Source organism: Pelobates fuscus, chromosome 2 (assembly GCF_036172605.1).
Source record: "Pelobates fuscus isolate aPelFus1 chromosome 2, aPelFus1.pri, whole genome shotgun sequence".
Taxonomy (NCBI): domain Eukaryota; kingdom Metazoa; phylum Chordata; class Amphibia; order Anura; family Pelobatidae; genus Pelobates; species Pelobates fuscus.
In genome coordinates, this window is record NC_086318.1 from 44,241,508 (window position 1) to 44,250,157 (window position 8,650).

Here is an 8,650-nt window from a genome sequence, read left to right on the forward strand (position 1 = left end):
CAAAAGCAGTAGCGTTGGAGATATAAAGTTTGTCATTCACCAACAAGGAACTCTTCTCAAAACACAAATTTTCTTATTTGTGTTTTTTTTTTTGGAGTTTTATTACAACTGAGAATATCTATGAGTAAATAACACAGCTGTCTATGACTTCCTAATATTTTTGGAGGCTGGCCAGGACGGAGCCGTTACCCCAAAATTAGAATTACCATGTAAAAGTGTTTGGGCAGTGTCATTTTAAAGGGGGCCTAGGCAACAAGTATGCAAAAGTAATTACCACTCCTAATTAAGTCAGTGATGGCTAATATTGCAGTTTAAAATATTTGTGATTAACATTAATTACAGTGCAGAGCCAGCCTGAATTTAAGTGCCTGATTTGCCTTATGAGAATTCACAGAAAAATACACCACAACACTAATCTTGCTCTATGCTTTCGTATATTGATTTTTGAGACACAGCCTTAGGCTATAAATTTTTTTTTTTTTTAAATCTGTTGATCCTGTGCTTCCTTATTGTGCTGTGTGTACTGAGGATTAAAACACACATCCATACTATCTACTCATCAGAAAAGCTATTCTGGAACAAAAGTTAAAAAGTTGTAGTGTGTTAAAAGGGGTAATGATCAAAATACCGACTGTTTTTATTGGAAAGCACTTTGGTGTGCTTATAAACAATGTAACGTAATTTAGTGTTTCCCTAATGGCTTGACATTTTTGAGAATTCATTTTGATTTTCCCATTATAAACAACTTTCTGAGTTACTTACTGTTACGTATCAAAAAGAGTAAAGAAATAATGTGTGCACAGCACCTGCGTTGTGGTGAAGGTATTCTGAGTAATGACATTGTCACATTATAAAGGTTTCAACATCTATTTTCTTGAAGCAATCGCTCTGCTCTATTATTTTTATATTAGAAAATCTACCTCGAACAAGTTGAATAATCTCATCTAAGGATGATTTCAGTTACTATGGCACTTAATCCTGCATAAAAAGACTTTTGTTAAAGAAAATATGACTGTATTTCATATTAGTGCCATTACAATTCCATCTATGCGATGTATTAGTAAATAATCGGGGGAGATTTATGAAGGTAAAAACAGTTGCTATTTTGGGGCAAGGTGCTAAAACAGAATATGTATATCTAACCCTATAGTGTTAAAACACTATTTAGCCCCCCTGCCTCGCCTTACCCTCCTTAAATAAGTAGAAAACTCACCTTTATACCAGTGTTGCGCAGGTCTGCCGGCACTGGCCTTGACCACGAACTGCCTCCGTAGCTTAGATCCTCAGAATTGATTATCTCAGTCAATCCAATGCTTTCCCATAGGAAAGCATTGGGCAGCTAATGAGCACCCGTGGCAAAACACCATGGTGCACCAATCAGCATCTCCTCATAGAGGTGCATTGGCTCAATGCAATGGAGATGCTGAACATCAGTGTTCATGTTGTGCAGCACTGACCCAGGAAGCACCTCTAGTGGCTGTCTGAGTGGCTGACACTGGATGTGTCTCTGGGCAGTAATGTAAACACTGCCTTTTCTCTGAAATGCCTGCACGGACTGACTATGCTCACCAAAACAACTACATTAAGCAGTAGTTGTTCGGGTGACTAGAGTGTCCCTTTAAATCCTTGCTGAATCTCACTTATTGTCCACATAGGTTCTGCACAACAGAGTACTTTTGAATTGAACAACATCAGATTTAAATTGCACTGTGTGCATAGTAGCTTAGATGGATGGATGTATTCTTAAAAGTGATTGGCACTAGCCTAACAGTGAACACATATTTAAAAAATGTAATCGGCTTTCTAATTGACAGCAGGGAGTGTAACAAGGTTCATTTATAAAAGTGACAATTTCTATAGAAATCTGCACTTTTTGTAAAATGATTTAAAAAAAGAGGACACACTCTTCACATGCAAAGTATTTCAAAATCACAGCCGGGATTTTAAAAAGTCAGGCTAATTGCTTGCTTGCAGCTGCTCTGAGGGTTCTAGTAGACCGCCACTAGAGGTTGAGTTAACCCTGCAAGGTAATTATTGCAGTTTATAAAAAAACTGCAATAATTACACTTGCAGGGTTAGGAGTAGTGGGAGTTGGCACCCAGACGACTCCAGTGAGCAGAAGTGGTCTGGGTGCCTGGAGTGTCCCTTTAACACAGAGATACACACATCCCTCTCCCCCCACCCCCTCTCCCCAGTTCAGCCGCACCAGCTGCACCGGCGGTAGTTTCGCCACTTACATGCATAGTAAATACTAATGATCTGCATGTACATAATACAATTAAAACTGCATGTATAGAAACTGCCATTGAAAAAATAACACTAAAGCAAGTAATACTTGAAGAATAAAACACATAATCACAGAGGAAGTAAACCAATGGCAGAACTATGGTGATTTAGTGTCTTCAAATCTTCCCTCATTACCTCAGAGGTTGCTGGAAGTTCTTGGTGAAAATGGCGTTATTGCTTTCAGTGGATATGGTGTGTCAGGCCTTTCAGAGCTTGCTGGAAGTTGCTGGTGAAAATTATGGTTATTGCTTGCAGTGCCTATGGTTTGTGAGGCCTTAAGAGCTTACTGGAAGTTGCTGGTGAAAATGATGGGTATTGCTTTCAGTGGATATGGTGTCAGGTCTTTCAGGAATAGCTGGACATTGCTGGTAAAACTGGTGGTTATTGCTTGCAGTGGCTATGGTGTGTGGAGCCTTGCAGAGCTTGATGGAAATTGCTGGTGAAAATGGAGGTTATTTCTTGTAGTGGATATGGTGTGTGTAACGGATCACCTGGCACCCCGACTGGGTACCTCCGTTGAAGGATGCTCCTAGCGCTTACAGAGGGCTCCAAGTGCTCCGCCAGACACCACAACCACCGTAGACCCCACGAACCGCCGCAGCTTGGTTGGGATCTCGCTGTCTCCTACCCACCCTGGACCTACGACAAGGCTCCAGGTTCCAGTGGGTGAACCTCTCCTCCAAGAGAGTGAAGCAGGAACAGGCTCTTAAAAGAGCTTAGTAGTGATTAGCTAAGGGAGTATGCAGAGCATAGCAATCCCTTGTAGTGATATAGCAATTCCCCCAATGAGAGACACTACTCTAGATTGAGGGTGAAGTAGAACTGGCAGAGATGTGGGTTTATTGTTATTATATACACATTAGTACTACCCACAGGGTTTTGTAAAACGACCGATAAACATGTACAATACACTCAGACACTCCCACACAAAATCATCCCCTCTGCATGTGATACAATTACCTTACACAATGGGTTAATATAATTATCACAGGCAGGACAATACACAGTTTTACACAATATTTATAACTTTAAAAGTATGCATCACATTTACATAAACTTACATTTTCAGAATCAGCATACTCCAAATACCAACATCCGTAAAAATCATACAAATTGGTCCAGTGGGTCAAAAGTTAGATCAACGTCCTTTGTGACCAAATGAAGCATGGCTTTTCTGCCCAAAACCAGTTCCACAGAGTCTTCTATCCTGGAGATAATTGGGAAGTAATCAAATTATCTCCAAGGACAGAGGCAAAACTCCATTAGCCACATGGTAGCAAAATACAATAAAATACATAAAAATATATAACTGTGGGGGGGCGGGGCCAGGCCGCCGAGCAAGATGGTCGCATGTCAGACCAGCTCCTGAAAACTTAAACGAAACGAGCAAGAAACTCAGGCTTTTGGCATAAAAACGGCGGTACACCTCATCGGGTGGAGAGTACCAAACCCAGGGTGAGGCTGGCCTGACTGGTTTCAGTCCCCTGGTGGAAGAATCCTCACTGGCGCCAACGAGGCCTATTCCGGCGGTGAGTGGAGCAGGCGGCCGCTGCTCCGCTATCCTGCCCATCGGTGCTCAACCAAGGGCCAGACCAGTTGGGAAATGGCCCCGCTCCCCCCCCCTTGGGACCGGGGGGGTGATCCCGGTCCTCACCTCAGCATGCCCAGACCACCCAGGGAGCAACAACAGGGCCGCCCTGATCTGACATTAAGACGCAGCAGTCAAGATGGCGGAGGCCATAGGTGACGGCGCCAAAATCGGCAGCGAGGTCCGGAAGTGGCCCACTCAGCTCCCCCTGCAAAGAACATACCTGCGGGCCGACCTGGTAAGAGGCAACACTTTCATGCTGTGGCCGTCAAGGTGCATCCAGCAGGAATCACTCGCGAGAGACCCACATCCAGAGCCACAGATTACTCACCGACACAGAAACCGGTCCACGCTGAGACACCCAAGCCACACACTGCCGGTCCGAGGGAACGACAACTCACATCACGGCAGCACAGACCGGCACAGGGGGCTCCCACTCATCCCTTAAGAGGCACTGGCTGATACCAAAGAGACTGGGACGCTATGGGCTGAGTGTTCGCTACTGCTCAGGTTCCTCCACTATAACTTGACTGTCTGCCGCCATTACCTTTTCCCTCTCGGTTTCCTAGCCTGCTCACACGGGGATATGCGGGGAGAGATGTCACAGATAGGTTCAGGCTTGCTTGGATCTGAGCCAGTCCGGGCATAATTATTCCCATGTACAGCAGAGAAACTATTTATGATTTTACTGTCTGCATTCTATGTCTCATAACATGCATGTCTATATTAAGCTTTTTGCAGCACAGGAGGTCAGATAAGCATTTTATGTAGTACCATGGGCGAACTGAAAGCAAGTTAACATGCCAGCATGTAATGATAGCGGTAAAGCTCCTGGCATATCTCTGTTGTTAACAATGAGCATACCACACCTTAAACATAAAAGCTTCCTCATATAACGATGCACCTCTATATACCTTTAAGCCTCAGCGCAACTAGCCATGTTATGCACCTGTTTAGCCTAGCATGCTGAAAAATGTAAAACACTGAAGCCTAATTGCCTGCTATCCTTATGTTATGTTATATAAAAAAATGTGCTGTCAAAAATGCCACACTTTGAAATGTTGTGAAAAATGCATGCGGATGCTGTCGTGGCTCTGCACGCTTGCTGTTAATCTTTGCACAATAAAAATAAAGAATTTAAAAAAAAAAATATATATAACTGTGCAGCTATTGCATAAAGCATGTACATTCAACATATCCCCAGATAGCTTAGATCTGAGCGCACATTATTACTGAATGGCGCTCAGATCACATACATACAGTTCACTTGCCATGGAGCCAAAGTCTTTTTCACATAGTCTTTTGTTATACGAATGGGTTCCATGGCATAGCTATCTGGGGTAACACTGCTCACATAGGAAAAGTACCGAATTACCCGGCTTTCGGGTCTTTGCAGGGGAAAAGCAAGCATTTCAGCATGGGGCCCTAGTCACACGGCAGGAGGCTGCCAATCAGTCTTCTCCAATGCCTAGTGGCGAGGCTGGTTCCACCACAGCGTGTGAGGTCTCTAGGTGAGATAGATCTTTCAGTAAGTTTACAGAGTAATGATATGAGAATACTATCAAAATACTCGGATATTTAGGTTTAATATTAATAATAATCCAAAAAGATAAAGGACACATTTTTTCTATACACTCTGGTGCAGCTAAAATTACCCAAGTGTAATGTCGTCATTTACACTTAACAAATGTGATAGAATAAAGTAAAAAATTTGATTTGCGCACACAGAAATAGATATTTTGTTTACCTTACACTTATTAATTTTCAGTTAACAAAACCATAGGTAGCTCTTTAAAACCTATATTTAAATCAATTTAAAAAACACATGTAGTGTAAACCGTATATGTGAGGTAGCATGGAAAATAGAATATTTCTTCACACTCACAATTTTCAGAGCCTATTAAAAGTTGGCTCAGGATTTATGGTGCTTTTCATCTCCTCCGTGAGATATACATTGAAAGATGCAGATAATGTGCCCTCAGGTTCTCAGTACTGATGAACTGCAGGAAAATCCAGAGTCCAGGTTGGATACTTAGTAAAGGTTTTATTTAACAACTTGTTTAACCCTTTAAGACCGGAGGGCGTACAATTACGCCCTGTTTTACTTACCCGGTCGCCGGCGATCCCATGCTGGCGATCGCGGTTGGGGGGACTCCCAGGGAGCCCTCCGCGGCACATCTGTCCTCTTCCGACCCCTCCGGCCATGTGAGAGTGAGGTCCTTGCGAGGACCTCACAATCACATGGCCGGGTTAGCTGGCTCAGGCATTGCCAGCAGGGGGACTAACTGTAATGACAGTTAGTCCCTCTGCTGGCTGGAAATAAAATAAAAAAATGTTAAAACAGTGTAAAAAAATATATAAATACTTAGATCATATATATATATTATATATATGATCTAAGTATATATATATATACACACAAATACATACACACACATACACTGTCTAGGTGTATTTTACTATTAATATATATATAATTATATATATTAATATCAAATTACACGTAGACTGATACTGATTAAATATATATATATATAATTATTGTTATATATATATTTATATATAATATAAAAAATAAATATGTAAATACGTAAAAAAATAAAATTAAAAAAATAATTAAAAATAAATAATTAAAAAATATATAGATGTGTGCTATTTCGTTCTAACTGTATTGTGATATTAATATATATATATATATATATATATATATTTATATCAAAATACACGTAGAACGAAATAATATATATATCTATATACATAAAAATATACGTATATATCACTATATATATACCTATATATAAATAAAAATATTTTAAAAAATTATATATATATATATACATATATATATATACACATACGTATATATATATACATATATTAATTCTACACATATATTTATGTAATATTTTTACATAATTAGGTATCTTAATTAATTACAATTAGCGGGACCTGCCTTACAACCCATGCCGAAAGTATAGGGAATTTAATTTGCTAGCACTATATTTAACCCTATAACTTTCCAAGACACCATAAAACCTGTACATGGGGGGTACTGTTTTACTCGGGAGACTTCGCTGAACACAAATATTAGTGTTTCAAAACAGTAAAATGTATTACAACGATGATATCGCCAGTAAAAGTGAAGTTTTTTGCATTTATCACGCACAAACACCACTTACACGGACGATATTATTGCTGTGATACTTTTTTTTTTTTTCTAGAACAAAGAACATTTTATTTATAGATTGGGATACAAGTTTACTTTGGTTACAGTTATATTTGCATAACCATTTCATTTTATTTAAATTGAAAAAAAGTAAAGGCTCTCTAAAAGGATCAATTCGAGTTCTTCGATACTACATTAGTTTCTGAAAGGGCAATTATTCCTACAACAAAATGGATAGCACTCTAAAAAAGGTCTGTACCAAGATACAAGTGTTCTATAAAATTCCAGTGCTAACCCTTCAAAAATGGAAGCTCATAGGGCTTAGCAACAGCATGTTCCAAGGCCAGGGCATATGAATAAACTCTGGCGTCTACCACAAGTTTCTCTCTCGCAACCATTTCATCAATGTTTTTACGGAGATCATTCTTGGGTATAACGATTTACTCTGTAAATTCTCCATTAGCATGCTTTGGTTTGGGCTTATTGTTTATTGCGTAGTCTCCGTTAATGTGAACAGTCATTATGTACGTTGTACAATTGCTCAGACCAGGGTCCAGGCAAGCCACTGGGGAACATTCCATGACTTCGCCTTTGTAGCCAGTTTCTTCCTCCTGGGAATTCCAGGCAGACACAGCCCAAAGGAGGTCGAAATTGCTTGATAAGAACCAAACATTCATAATGGAGCGTTCTCTGTAGAACTGGTATTATTGCTACACCATCAGCTGCATTACCCTCTGCACGTGTTGTACGTTTTACGGTTTCCCATGTTCTGGTTTTTCCATCGTGATCAACATATGTTGTTTCCTGGAGCTGTACCCATTTCCCTTTCACAAGTGTCTCTTCCTTTATTATAGTGTTCTTGTTATTGACAGAGGACTCTTCAGGATTCACGTGTTCCATTACGAAGTTGCAATTCACTCTGATGTAGAGCCTCATGAAATCAGTGTGCTGCCTGTACTGCTCATCATGGCAGCTCCCGCTGTGATACTTTTTACTGTTTTGAAACACAAATATTTGTGTTCAGCGAAGTCTCCCGAGTACAATAGTACCCCTCATGTACAGATTTTATGGTGTTTTCAAAAGTTACAGTGTCAAATATAAGGCTTGTGTTTGATTTTTTTCACATTAAAATTCGCCAGATTGGTTACGTTGCCTTTGTGACCCTATGGTAGCCCAAGAATGAAAATTACCCCTATGATGGCATACCATTTGCAATAGTAGACAACCCAAGGTATTTCAAATGGGGTATGTCCAGTCTTTTTTAGTAGCCACTTAGTCACAAACACTGGCCTCTCTAAGCACTGAAACGCGCGTTGGGCGTTCTAAACTATTGCACATGAACACTGGGCACTGAATGGCACCCTAGCACTATGAATTTCACTTAGTACATGTAATTTATTTTCTTATTTGATCTTTTCTTTGTATTCCTATGCCTGTCTAGTCAGTTTACCAGGGAGAGAGGCTTTGTAACTTTTACTGTCAGCCTATTTTAGACTGACTCTCTGATCCTATGATAATTTTCCTCTTTCTCCCTGAGGCTCTATTTTTAGGAGCAATACTCTATCTTTAATCTCTGTATATATGATAGGTGTGCTGCTTTGTAAGGTATT

At 40.1% G+C, this 8,650-nt stretch overlaps 1 pseudogene; it reads right to left on the reverse strand.

The window, feature by feature from the left end:
• Positions 1 to 7,131: 7,131 nt before the first annotated feature.
• On the reverse strand, positions 7,132 to 7,956 carry LOC134585444 (ADP-sugar pyrophosphatase-like; annotated as a pseudogene).
• Between the last annotated feature and the right edge of the window lie 694 nt (positions 7,957 to 8,650).